Source organism: Caretta caretta, chromosome 7 (assembly GCF_965140235.1).
Source record: "Caretta caretta isolate rCarCar2 chromosome 7, rCarCar1.hap1, whole genome shotgun sequence".
In the NCBI taxonomy this organism is placed as follows: Eukaryota; Metazoa; Chordata; order Testudines; family Cheloniidae; genus Caretta; species Caretta caretta.
Window position 1 is genome coordinate 46,534,128 of NC_134212.1, and position 13,237 is coordinate 46,547,364.

The window sequence follows — 13,237 nt, forward strand, 5'->3', positions numbered from 1 at the left end:
GCAGGAGTCTCAGCTGGACCCCGCTGAGACACCAGGCCCAGAAACCTCCAGAGGGTTTCTGCTGCCTCCCCGCGGCCCTGCTGCTAACTCTCCTGCCCCCTGGGATGTGGGAACCTTTCTCCTCCCCGCGGAACCTTTGCTGCGGAGGCGCCTGTTGCCGCCCGGGGGATCCTCTCGCTGCGCTGGCCGGGGGGACGCTTACCGAGGCGGACCCCGAGCGGAGCCTGAGCGCGGAGCCGAGGCCGGAGCGAGGAGGCGCGGGCGGGCTGAACCGAGCCGAGCCGCTCCCGGGGCCGGCACGCTACCTGCAGCGGGAGGAGTCGCCGAGCCCCGCGGCCCGGCCCGCAGCCCTGCCGGGGAGGTGAGCGCCGGGCCGCCGCTGAAGGCACGGGGCGGGGGACGTGCCACAATGGAGGCGCTGGGGGAGCAGGGCCCTGGGGGAGAGGCCCCCGGAGAGGCCCAGGCCGCGCCCACCCCGGGGAGGTGGGGGCCAAGCCTTACGCGCGCCATCAGTAGTGGAGCAGGCTGGGGGCTGACAAATACCTGGAGACACTGGAGCCTGTTGTGTGTCGCTGTCCAAGGGGGGGGAGGCGGGGCACAAGTAGGGGCAGCTTAGCCCTTGGCAACGTGAATTATGCCCCTTGGGATTATACTGGAGGAGGGAAGAAACCGGCTTCCCGGGGAGTGAAGAGCCGTGCACCGGGCTGGAACCCCCCGCAGGAAGAGGGTCTGGTAGCCCAGCAGTGGGTTGAAGCCCTGCTGAGTTAAGCAGAAGCTGCGGACGATCCGACTGAAGTGGAAGCAGAGGAAGTAGAACTTTTAATTTGGACCAGTAGGCTGGAGACGGGGTGAGGTGCACATTGGAGGCAGGGAAGGTAACAGCTTGAAAATCAGGTTCCTGCTCCTAACTGAACAGGGACAGTCCCAAGGAGATTATCTAAGGGTGAACAGAGAGTAATGTGACAGAATACACTTTCTTGCTCTTCAGACAGAAAACCGATCTGCATGTAAGAAATTATTTGTGCTCTCTTGTTCTCCTTGTCTCATAACACAGGAACAAGGGGCATTCAATGAAATTAAAGGGTGGCAAATTCAAAATTGAAAAAAGGAAATGCTTTTACACAGAACATGTAATTTTACTGTGGAACTCATTGCCACAAGGAGCTGAGACTAAAAATGTACTAAGATTCAAAAAGTGCTAGGATGGATAACAAGGATATCCATTACTATTATTATTATTAATTATGACTCTGGGAGGGATATTAAACCTCATGGTTCAAGGTTTATGCTAATCTCTAACTATTAGTGATCAGGATGAGATCTAAGGTGTGTGTGTGTGGGGAGCAGCTAATCCCATATTTGCCTACTGTTTGGTTCTTACATCTTCCTTTGAAGCATCTGGTACTGATTGCTGTCAGAGGCCGGATACCTGCCTCGATGGATCTTGGGTCTGATTCAGTCTGGCAATTCCTATATGTAAAACATTTTTATAATTTAAATGTCATTGTTTAGTCACATTCAATAGTATTAGTAAACAGATATTTAAAACAACAATTTGGGTTTCCAGTATTTTGATGTGATATTGGTGGATGGACTGTGGGGACCTTTTGTGATATTTGTGGATGGGTTTTGGGGGCTGTTCATTATTCTGTGGTGCTGTAACTTTTTCATTTGATTTTCCTCTTCACCAATCCATAATTTCTTATTTGTTGAGTAATGTACAGCTGATTTTCACTGATGCCTCTTATTTGTGATGTAAGATAGTAGAAGCTCACATTGGTGAGACATTTGTATATTTCATTCATATGTCTTCCCATGGATTTGTACAGAATTTATTAGAATTTACGTTTTTGTTTTTAAAAAAGTTTACATCTCTCTTGGTGCTATTGTTTAAGTTATCTTGACTGCAGACTCACCAAGCCAGCAGGGGTTTACCTTGTCAAGACTCCTCAGTGAAAAGGGGCAGAATGTCACTTTCCCCCTCTTAATCTTAAGTGGTTAATCGTTAACCAAATGCAATGGTGATAACTAAGATAACTATTCAGCTGTTGGTAGTCCTATTAGAAATATCCAGAGAATGTGCTTATTCACTGGGATGCGCCTATGTCCAGTAATTTGAAAGTACCTTTCCCAGAAGTAAAGCTATAATTTTTGAAAACAGTAGTACTGACCTTATTGGCCCCAGCTTTTTGAATGGGAGGTCCATCAAGAATCGAGGTGCTCCTATAAGAAGAGGTGTTGGTGATTCAGTATGTGGTGTGAGTCAGCACTGAACCAATATCCCAGTTCTGTTGGTGGAGGTGCCACCAGTAATCACTGAGCCACTTGTCTTTAAAGATCCGATAACCTTTTCAATGAAGCATATGATTATTTAGCCATTGTGTACTGGCCAGACTCCAACCTGAGTTACTGGGTAACTTCTTTCAGAGCTGTAGCTGTGTTAGTCTGTATCAGGAAAACCAACGAGGAGTCCTTGTGGCACCTTAAAGACTAACAAATTTATTTGGGCATAAGCTTTCATGGGCTAAAACCCACTTCATCAGATGCATGCAGTGGAAAATACAGTAGAGAGGTATACATACACAACATATGAAAAAATGGGAGTTGCCTTACCAAGTGCAGAGGGGTCAGTGCTAATGAGCCAGTTCAATTAAGGTGGAAGTGGGCTATTCTCAACAGTTGACAAGAAGGAGTGGAAATCACCTTTGTAGTGCTAATGAGGCCAATGTAATCAAGGTGGCCCATTTCAAACAGTTAACAAGAAGGTGTGAGTATCAGCAGGGGAAAATTAGTTTTTGTAGTGACCCATCTACTCCCAGTCTTTATTCAGGCCTAATTTGATGGTGTCCAGTTTGCAAATTAATTCCAGTTCAACCAGTAGGAGAACACTTCAGTCTTCCTGGACACTCAATAACAGACTTAAAAGTGGCAATTTTTCAGCAAAAAAACTTCAAAAACAGACTTCAACGAGTAACTGCAGAACTGGAATTAATGTAGGTGGTGTGCTTTTAAAAAAAGGCTCTGTTCCATCCCAGATGTAGCTGCATCTTAGTGGTGAGTTTGAATGCACTGTAGGATCCTTTGGGATTCTATATACATATAAAATATTTATTATGGTGGGTGGGTGAGTGTATCATGTTTCACTAGTATTTCCTACAAATGATTGTCTGCCCCTTCCTCATTGTTATGCCATCATTTCACCTGTATTCTCATTGGTTAGGTGCCGTATCCTGCACGTCTCTCTGTCTTGCTCTATGTTGTTTTGAGTGCCTCCAAATACTCTTTGTTTTCAAATACCTACTATTCTAAATCTGACTCGGTCACTAGGGTAAGGGAGGAGTGGTGTTGAAATGAGTATTCTTACAGGATTTGAGCTGAAATTTAAAAACAAAAAGTTTATTGACCACAGATTAGCGAGGTCAAAACACTATTAATCAAATCTCCCCCCCCCCCCCCAATTGAACTACCTGGGAATATAGACTCAGCGCTGATAACATCTCCCAAAGGTTTCCCATCAGAGTTACTAGTTCACAGCCTGTGGATCACTAATATCTGAGTTCTTGGTCCCAGTAAATATTCGTTTTATTTTGTGATTTGACTTTCTATTCAAAAAATAGTTAGCTGGCACTGTATATTAACAAAATAAAATAAAAAGTATTTACCAAAACAAAAAACAAAGCCAAGGGCAGCTTTTCATATCTTGTAGTACTAACTCAGTCCTTTCACTGTGTTGGAGCATGATGTATAACCCAAAGGGTTCTAGCAAAGTAAATACCTACTTTAAAAGAATTGGGACCTAGATAACTGTTGTATCAAATGAGAAAAATCTCAATTGCTCTCATTCATAGACTACATAGAATAGTGCTGTTCTTTTTTTTCTTGAAATGTTTGGAGGATTCCTTGGCCCTTCTCTTTATCCCAGAACTGTCCCCTCCTCTCCCTTTCAGTAGCCACAGTGACCATATTTTCAAGTGTGGATGAGGACTTTCTTTGTAAGCCATCAGTTTCATTCCTTAACTATCAAAGGAAGCACTTGTAGAACAGCATGAGAAACCCCCTCTTCTCCCAAGACCTGAGCAAGGTAGCTTTGCTGGCAAAGGTAAGGAGAGACCAGAACTAGAATTCCAAACTGGGTTCCCTACATGGCAGAGCACAACACTGTAACTTGGCAACTGGCTCCTATAGAACCATTCTGGCTCACTGTTAGAATGATTTTATTACTACTAAACCATTAGCGGACTATTTGGGTAGGAAACCCTTTGTGGTAGGGGCTATGTCTTACTCTGTGTGTGGACAACATCAAGCAAAATAGAAACTCCCTCTCAGCTGGGGTTTTTAGGTTTGACTATAAATAATAGCATAAATCCTAATCCTTTGTATTTTGTGAAACTGATATCAGAGATATTCTCTGCCTTTTAGATTTCTATTTCCTGTTGATATTTTATCCCTACTTGTTGTGCTGTTTTGTTTATTACTTACTTAGATTATTTCTTCTTAAAAGCGATACAGGTGGTATCAGTTTTATTTCTGTATAGTAACCAGATTTAATAAGTCTATCAAGAATGCTTAGTTTGAAAATTATGTCCAAGAAAAGGTGGGCAGGAAACTGCTCATCTGAGTAGAATGAGATATGGCGACGTTTGTCTCTGCTACTTGTAGGAAATATTCTTATTTTTAAATCTGCTTTTATGATGTGAGAGAGAGACAGACAATATGCATTAGAAAACCTTGATTTTTTTTCCTCAGAAAACTGTGGATGAAATAGAATGTACTGTTACTTATAGAGAAGAGTGCTGTTAAGCATACATGAGCTCCCATGAAAAGAAAAGTTATGGTTATTATTAAAATCTCTGAATTCAGTCCAGGTGAACAATGACCAAAAGTTCATACAGTTAGATGAATGTTAGGTGGACTGGGTGAATAACTTGGCAATCTCAGTCCAGTTATTAATAATTCATGGCAGAGGGGGATAGGCACAGGAAATTCCGCCCTGACCTTTGTTTTAGCAGATGTCGGAGTCTGTGTGTTGGGATACTTTCTTACTATGTGTGATCGCTCTAGTTTAGGATTATGGCACATAGAGAGGTATTGTGGGAAAGTTTGTATAGCTACTGCTCATTTTATACTTTGGGGATAAAGAGAACTCTCTAGGGCTGTCAGCACCTTTCACAAACACTAAATGGACTTAAAACAAAACAAAGTTGTCCCTTGAAAGCTGTTGACTGAAGATCACTTATAATCTATTCTTCCATACTACTGCATAGTTCTTCTTCCACCTGTTCTTCCTGCACCAAGTTAGTGGCTTGGAAGAGCATAGTGCGGTGGTCTTCTAAAATGAGTTTTTCTGCTTCTGAATCTTAGGAGTTAAAATTTGGATTATGTCTGATATGAAAATAAAACTCATTATGATCTGCTGCAGTAACATATATAAAATCCCTGAAGCGGGGTGGATAAAAATCCGTGATTTAAAAATAAAATTAAAAAAATCAGGTTTTTTTTCCTCAAAAAGCATTTTATCAAAAAAATCCGATTTGAATAAAAGAAATCCATCTAAAGATGGTTTTAATTAAGATACATTATAGCTCAAAGATATCTCCTCATGGAATAGGGATTATAAATTCTAATTCTATAGTATGAGACCATATATTCATGTTATGTTCAAGAAAAGTTTTGTAAATGAGTTCCAATAGTTCATGGATTAGGGACCCAATTTTATGGGGTTCCGCAGGCTTCTGTATAGATTATTTGGGTTAATCTTTCTATCTACCCAATGGGACTCAGTGCTTAGTCTGGAAGATACCATAAGAGATGCTTAGTTTTGCAGTTCTCAAACTGTGGATTTGTGTCTCCAGAGGGAACATGCTTCTTAACAGCAAAAAATGTTTTTAAATAAATAAATAAAATATAGACGTGAGAAATAACAGATCTCAACCCTATTGTCCCTCTGCAAATTTATGTACACAGAGTCAATCCCTTACCTCTCTCTAAAAGTGCAAACTTTCAAAAAGTTCAATGAATAGAAGATTGTTGGGGGTGGAATAGATCTGGACAAGGAGAAGAAGTCTGGAGATAAATGTGAGACGCGAGGGACATATCCTTGTTTTGTTAAAATATTATGTTTGCTGTTGAAGAAAAAAATTCAGAATACTTAACGTTGTTGTTTTAGTTAAATATCTGTCTGGTGATGGTGTCCTCCTAATACAGAATGGCAAGAAAATCCTCCAAATATTAATGATTAACCGGTTGAATTGGAGATAGTTCAACCTCCCGATGACTTCATAAATATCTGCTTCAATTACCTTTGGTAAATGAAATAACCAAACAATCATTCATTTTCTGATATAGCTGTAAAACTATTCTGAAAAGTTTTCAAAATAAATCACTGTTTAAAAATGTATAGTGTGTACCTTCTAAAAATGAAATCTACATCTATCTCTGAGTTGTGAAGAATAGATATTAAGGTTATAGCAACCAACAAGAATGCCCTTTTATGTAGAAAACCATAATTAAATAGAGTCTTCCTGATTAGTGGTTTAAATCATGATTAAATCAATTTGATTTAAATAAAATCCACCCTACCCTAAAGTGTATGGAAATCAGCATATACTGATATTTTCTCTGTTAAAGATTTTAAGCAGCTATCTGCAGATGGACCTGATGCTCCTATAGATAATGGCCCCAGGTATGCTCTAGGAATTATTTGGGGGGATGTTCTATGGCCTTTATTATACAGGAGGCCAGACTAGTTGACCATAGTGATCCCTTTTGGCCATGGAATCTAAGAAAATTCTGTGGTGCCCCCTAAAATAGTTTCAATATATTAATATGTGTCAGTCTACTGATCAACTTGGATTGTACTGTTTTTAAAACTCTGCCTGAAAGTAGAACTCAAGTGTGCAGAGTCAATATTGACATTTTTAAAGGGACATTGTGAGAGGTACTATAACTTAGTTTCTGTTACGTATTTTCTCTTATTAGACCATTTCTGTGGTATGCATGTGATTCTCTAAAGAAATGTTTTAGATCTGGTATATAGTGTAGGATAAGCAGAAGTGAGCTGGATCTTTCATTTGTAAGCTTGACAAAAATGTAAGTGTGTTTCTCGAGTCAGGAAGATTCAGAGCTTGGGAAAAGGAAGCCTCACCTTGGTAGATGGCACTTTCATTTTTAAGGATAGAAAAATGTTGGAAGCTACATCAGTCTCATCATAGAATACCAGGGTTGGAAGGGACCTCAGGAGGTCATCTAGTCCAACCCCCTGCTCAAAGCAGGACCAATCCCCAATTTTTGCCCCAGATCCCAAATAGCCCCCTCAAGGATTGAACTCACAACCCTGGGTTTAGCAGGCCAATGCTCAAACCACTGAGCTATCCGTCCCCACATTGCTTTACCTGTGAGCAAAGCTTCAGTAAAGACATGGATGTTAAGAGAACAGATATGTGTTTAGTCTTTGTGTGTATGCTTGGTGGTGGAGGATCTTGGTGGTGGATTCTCTTATTTCATCTTTTAAAGGTGGGAAAAACGTCAGGGACCAGCCATCAGGCTGTAACTACATGTGTTGGGAACCAGCTGAACTAACCTTCCTGAGAGGCATGTGCTATCATGGAAAGGTCACAGGAAGCAGAATTCCTTAGGGAGTGAATGATTCTGCATGAAGTTCTTGTTTCTAAAGGTTTTTAATCCTTAAATGGCTTTTTAACTTAGAGTGGAACTTAGTCAAAATAATTTTTAATCACTGGGGAATTCTTGTGTGTCTGATCGTTGGGCACAACTGAACCAGTTTGGAGGTGCCACACAGTAAATGAAAGCTCATAATGTGAAGATGACAGAGATGGTTTTTCTTCTTTCAAAACTGGTCAGATGGTGACCAACTACCCAAGGTCATGTGCGTTTCTTACCAAGAAGTCTATTTCTTGCCTGAGCAGAAGTTTCCTTTGCCAAGCCATAGATGGTGGCAGGGGGAGTTTTTTTGTTAATTCCCTCATTTCTTTATTTCCTTTAGCCAGAAACAGAAGGAATTTTGATTTTTTTTCTTCAAAATTTTGAAACCAAGAAGAACTAGTTTTTAGTCAATGCTGAGGAGGTGGAAAGGTGCAGCATCAAAAACAGAACCCCCCCCCCCCTTAACATTCTGGATAGTGAAATGCAGAAACATGTCCCAAGGGACCGAATAACCACAACTTGGTCATGATTTATCAATGACTCTGTGCCATATGACTGGCCCTTGTTAGGCACAAAGATGAGTGAAAGGAAGTGACAGTCAATCACCAGTAATCAGGTCTGTCTAGCTGAGTGGTAAAAAGAGATGGGTGTGGGAATGATGAATGCTCTGGACGAATTAACCAGGTATTCCAGGGTTAAGAAAAGATGCATTTTCCCCATAACAAAAAGGGGAAAACATTGTCTACGGGCAGCACTTTTCTCTTTGTGAGACACTTGTGCCAAAGAGATGAGCAACAATGCCAGCAAATCCCAACTGCTGGTGCCACAGATTAATTTTGTAGTTCTTTACTGCTCAAAGGTGACTTTCTCCTGAGACTACCTCATGCCTTTAGGGCTCATGGGGAGTGTGCTCCTAGCACTGGCTCTGTTTTACATAGCTTGCAAGTAATCAATTCCAAGCCATCCTTCCATGATTACAACCTAAACTCCCAGGAGAATCTTTTTTAATTCTGTAGTCCTCCACTATTGGTTAGAATTAGTCCACCTATTGCCAGTGGTTGGGTGAGATTGGTACTCACAAAGAAAAGGGTTAACACTTTTTTCTTATGAACTGTATTTAAAAGGACAAAATTTCAAGAGCCAAAAATATACATGGCAATTCTAAAAAGTAAATAAGGCAAGGGATCAGATTTTGTTGAGTTGCAGTGGTGTCCATGCAGAAAAATGTCAGTGGAATTACTCTGGATTGATAGCGTAGCCCCATGGTTTCTGGTCCAAAGAGTTCACAGTCCGATGCACTATAAAATGGCACACTAGGCCACAGTTTAGGTTTGGGAGCATGTAGAGATGGCCCTGGTGAGAATAATAGGGTAGGAAGGACTTGCAGAAGAATTTAATACAAATAAGCTCCTACATTTTAAATTATCCTAATGTCCAATTTAACATGCCTAAAATTGAAATCATATTTAAAAAACACGCAACATTATTTAGAGCAAAAATATATCAGCACCTTTGTGTTGGTTCCATTCACAAATAAACAGCATTTCAGTACTTATAATACCTTATGAAGAAGAGGATTTTTTTAAAAAAAGTTACAAAATATCAACATTGCTTGGAGTAGTGTGGCTCTGTCCCTTATGAAATGGGGGGCCATAAGGGGGAAAGTACACACCCTGCCACCAAAAGTTTCTATGTGGCATGCAGCAGTTGATTGATGAGCAGGCTTCTGCTGCTGCCTGTGTTGTGTAATGATCTGCAGATGCTGCCGTTGACTTACGTTAGCTCTTTTTGTTCAGAATCACAGTGGGAACTGGGCCTTATGTAATGCTGATTGTCAAACTCTCCGTTCCAGCACTGTCACATTAGCACGGAAGGATTAGCTGTCCTCCTTTTCTTTTCCCCACCCCCTCTTATACATTCTTATTGTTTTCACCTCTCCAGGCAAGAGCCAGTTTTAGGCTGGTTTGGTGTCATGCTGTCTTTTTGAATGGTCCATGTACCTAAAGATAATAAGGGGCTGGGTCCTGAATTTCTTCAAAATATGGCATGTTGTTTTTTCTCTAGCCTCTGCTCCCTACAAATCATGTTGGCCAACAGCAGTGAGAACCCTTGCAACTTATAACTGATTGGGGATGAGACCAGATTCTTTTCAACAGTGTCTGGTGGGAGTTTGCCTTCCTTCCTCAGAATAGTGGGTGAATGTGAGCACAAGTTCCATTCCCAAATTCAAATGCATTCCCAAATTCAGATTGATTATAGCCTCAAATCATCCCATTCATGTGGTTTCCTTTTCTATAGGCAGAACTTTACAATAAAGCAACATAAGGTTCAACTCAAAACTTCTTCCTGGGCTTAGCTGTTCCAATGGCACCTATTTCAGGACTGCTTAACAACATCCTGGATTCTTGTAGTGAGCCATTCCCACTTTGCATGGGGTAGTGAGCCACCTGCCTGTGGGCTTGTCTACGCTTGCAAGTTTTGTCACCAAAAACTGGCTTTTGGTGACAAAACAGCGATAGGTTTCAGAGGAACAGCCGTGTTAGTCTGTATTCGCAAAAAGAAAAGGAGTACTTGTGGCACCTTAGAGACTAACCAATTTATTTGAACATGAGCTTTCGTGAGCTACAGCTCACTTCATCAGATGCATACCGTGGAAACTGCAGCAGACTTTATATATACACAGAGAATATATAAAGTCTGCTGCAGTTTCCACGGTATGCATCTGATGAAGTGAGCTGTAGCTCACGAAAGCTCATGCTCAAATAAATTGGTTAGTCTCTAAGGTGCCACAAGTACTCCTTTTCTTTTTGCGAAAACAGCGATAGCGTACCCACTGCAAGGTCACTTTTTTGGGGGGGGAAAAAAAAGCCTAGTTTTGGCGACAAAAATCTTCCACCCCTGTGAGAGACTTTTGTATTTTCCCTTCCCTTTATTGTCGACAAACAGCCAGTGTAGACATCACAGTTTTTAAATTTTTTTTTATTGGCCTCCAGAATGTATCTCACAATTTCCATGCTGCTGCTCTGGTCAGCGGTTTGAACTCCTCTGCCCTGCAGCCAACCTGCCCCTCCTCCTTGCAGCCCCGGGAATTTTAAATTTCATTTCCTGCTTGCTGGCTTCCCAGAGGAGCTTCCCAGGTGAGCATGGCTGGCTATTGCACCAAACGCGCTCCTGCTTGGACTGCTGATCTGATCACTATATGGGGAGAGGAGTCTGTTCAGTTGCAGCTGTGAGTGACCCGTAGGAATTGGGGGACACATGGGTAAATTTCTCGAGGCGTGTGCAAAAAGGGCTATGATCGGAATACGCAGCAGTGCAGAGCGAAGATAAAGGAGCTGAGGCAGGTGTACCCATAAGGTGCGGGAGGCGAACCATCGCTCCGGTGGTGCACCTAAGACCTGCCACTTCTCTAAGGAGATGAATGCTATCCTCAGTGGTGACCCCACCTCCATCGTTGATTGCCCCGTGGATACTTCGCATGCAGCTGAAAGGGGGGTAACCCGGAGGTTGAAATTGTGGATGAAGAAGTAGAGCTAGAAGAGGATGTGATGCTCCCAGCAGGGTCGCCAGGTGGGGCAGGCAGCCAGGAACTTTTCTCCACTCCAGAAGTGCTCAACAGGGAGCAGGAAGCAGATGAGACTCCGGGTAAATTGCTGTGGCTTGTGTAGGGAATCAAAAAGTGGGAGGCAGGTAGTGTTTTCAGTGAGCTGGACATAGCCCTGTGTAGCTAATCTGCATGGTCAAGCAGGGTGTCGTTGGAGGTACTTGTTAATCCTCTGCTGCAGATTCCAAGGGATTGTAGCCTTGTTAGTTCCCCCATTGTAGGAAACTGTGCCATGCCATTTAACAATCACTGGAGCTGGGACCAAAGTGGCACATAGCTGAGCTGCATATAGACTGGGGTGAAAGCCGCAAGCATTCAGCAGCTGAGCCCTGGTTTCTCTGGTCACCCTCAGCAGCGAGATCTCAGCCAGCAGGTTGGCCGCCTGTGAAAAAGTGTGGGATAATTTTAGAATGAGTTCCCTGCAAGCTGTGACCTTTTGTCCGTACCCACAACTGCCTTGCCCCCCACTCCCGAAACTCACCATGATTGGGGTGTTCGTGGAGCTGTGTGCCTGCCTAGAGTCTCAGAGAGAAAGTGATTTCTACTAGGAAAATGGAACGCAACAATCCCTCTTCTGTTCAGCACAGACATCATGCACCCCCACGGACCAGCTGCAGCAGATAAGAAAAAAACCTAGGGGCAGCAAAGAAGACCTGTTCTGTGAGGTTCTACGGTGCAATGAGAGACAGACCAGGGAACAGAAAGAGTGCTGGGAACCCAAAAGGCAGGACAGAAAAGAGTGCTGTTTTTGTTAGGCAAATGACAGAGCAGATGATAAAAATTATGGAGGATCAGACAGAGATGCTCAAGTCTTTTTGATACAGCTGCAGACTGAGCAGATCCGAGTTTGAGCACCCCTGCAGCGGATGCACAATTCTTTGCCAACCCCACCCCCCTCTATGCCCACACATTGCTTTTCACTTCACTCCTTAGTTTCCCCATCACTCCACCCCCTCTCACAGCTTGCACAATGATAGCTGGAGCTAGACACAGTTGTGAGGTTTTACCATTTTTTACAATAAATAAAGGCTAAGGTATTCAATGGTACAGCGTTTTTATTCTGTGTTCTACAAAAGCAATCAATTCACTCTCGGGAACAGGCTTCTAAAGCATTGTGTTGCCTGAGTCTTGGGGCCCAAAATCGTACATGGATGCAATAGGGAAGCAACTCCAAAGCAGACATGTTACTGCCCCTCATTGTCAAAGTGGTTCCTCGAAGCCTCTCTGATGTTAATAGCAGCCCTCTGATAGGGCTTCTCTGACAGCCCTAGCATATGGCTATTCAAACTGTGCAGCCAAGCGCTCTGCCTCAGTGCACCACACCTGAGCAAACATTTCACCCTTAGATTCACACAGATTATGCAAAGTGCAGCATGCGGCTATGACCACGGGAATATTATCCTTGGTAAGGTCTAGCCTGCCATTTAAACACCTCCAGCGAGCTTTCAAACGGCCAAAGGCACATTCGACTACCATGTGGCACCTGCTCAGCCTTTTGTTAAAACGCTCCTTGCTGCTGTCCAGGTGCCCTGTGTAAGGTTTCATGAGCCAGGGCTGTAAGGGGTAAGCCGGATCTCCCAGGATTACTATGGGCATTTCCACATCCCCCACTGTGAACTTGTGGTCTGGAAAGAAAGTCCCCGCCTGCAGCTTTTTGTACAGGCCACTGTTCCTGAAGATGCGTGCGTCATGCACCTTTCCAGACCAGCCTTCAGTGATGTCCTTGAAATGCCCCTGGTGATCCACAAACACCTGCAACCCCATGGAGAAGTATCCCTTCCTACTGATGTATTCAGAGGCAAGGTGGTCTGGCTAAAATTGGAATGTGTGTGCCATCAATCGCCCCACCGCAGTTAGGGAAACCTATCTCTGCAAAGCCATCCGCTATTTCATGCACGTTTCCCAGACTCATGGTCCTGTGCAGCAGGATGCGATTTATTGCCCTGCACACTTGGAGTAATACCGCCCCAA

The 13,237-nt window shown here is 43.0% G+C and overlaps 1 protein-coding gene across 5 annotated transcripts in view; it reads left to right on the top strand.

The window, feature by feature from the left end:
- Nucleotides 1–206: 206 nt before the first annotated feature.
- Nucleotides 207–13,237, top strand: part of RAD54L2 (RAD54 like 2) — an 83,651-nt gene continuing 70,620 nt past the window's right edge. For 4 of the 5 annotated variants that reach the window (XR_007357589.2, XM_048857368.2, XM_048857371.2 and 1 more), the window contains exon 1: nucleotides 207–361. The gene's annotated coding sequence lies outside the window, so the exon portion shown is untranslated. Of the gene's footprint in view, nucleotides 362–659; nucleotides 876–13,237 lie in introns of those variants that run through there. The other variant, XM_075130621.1, reaches the window with a different exon arrangement.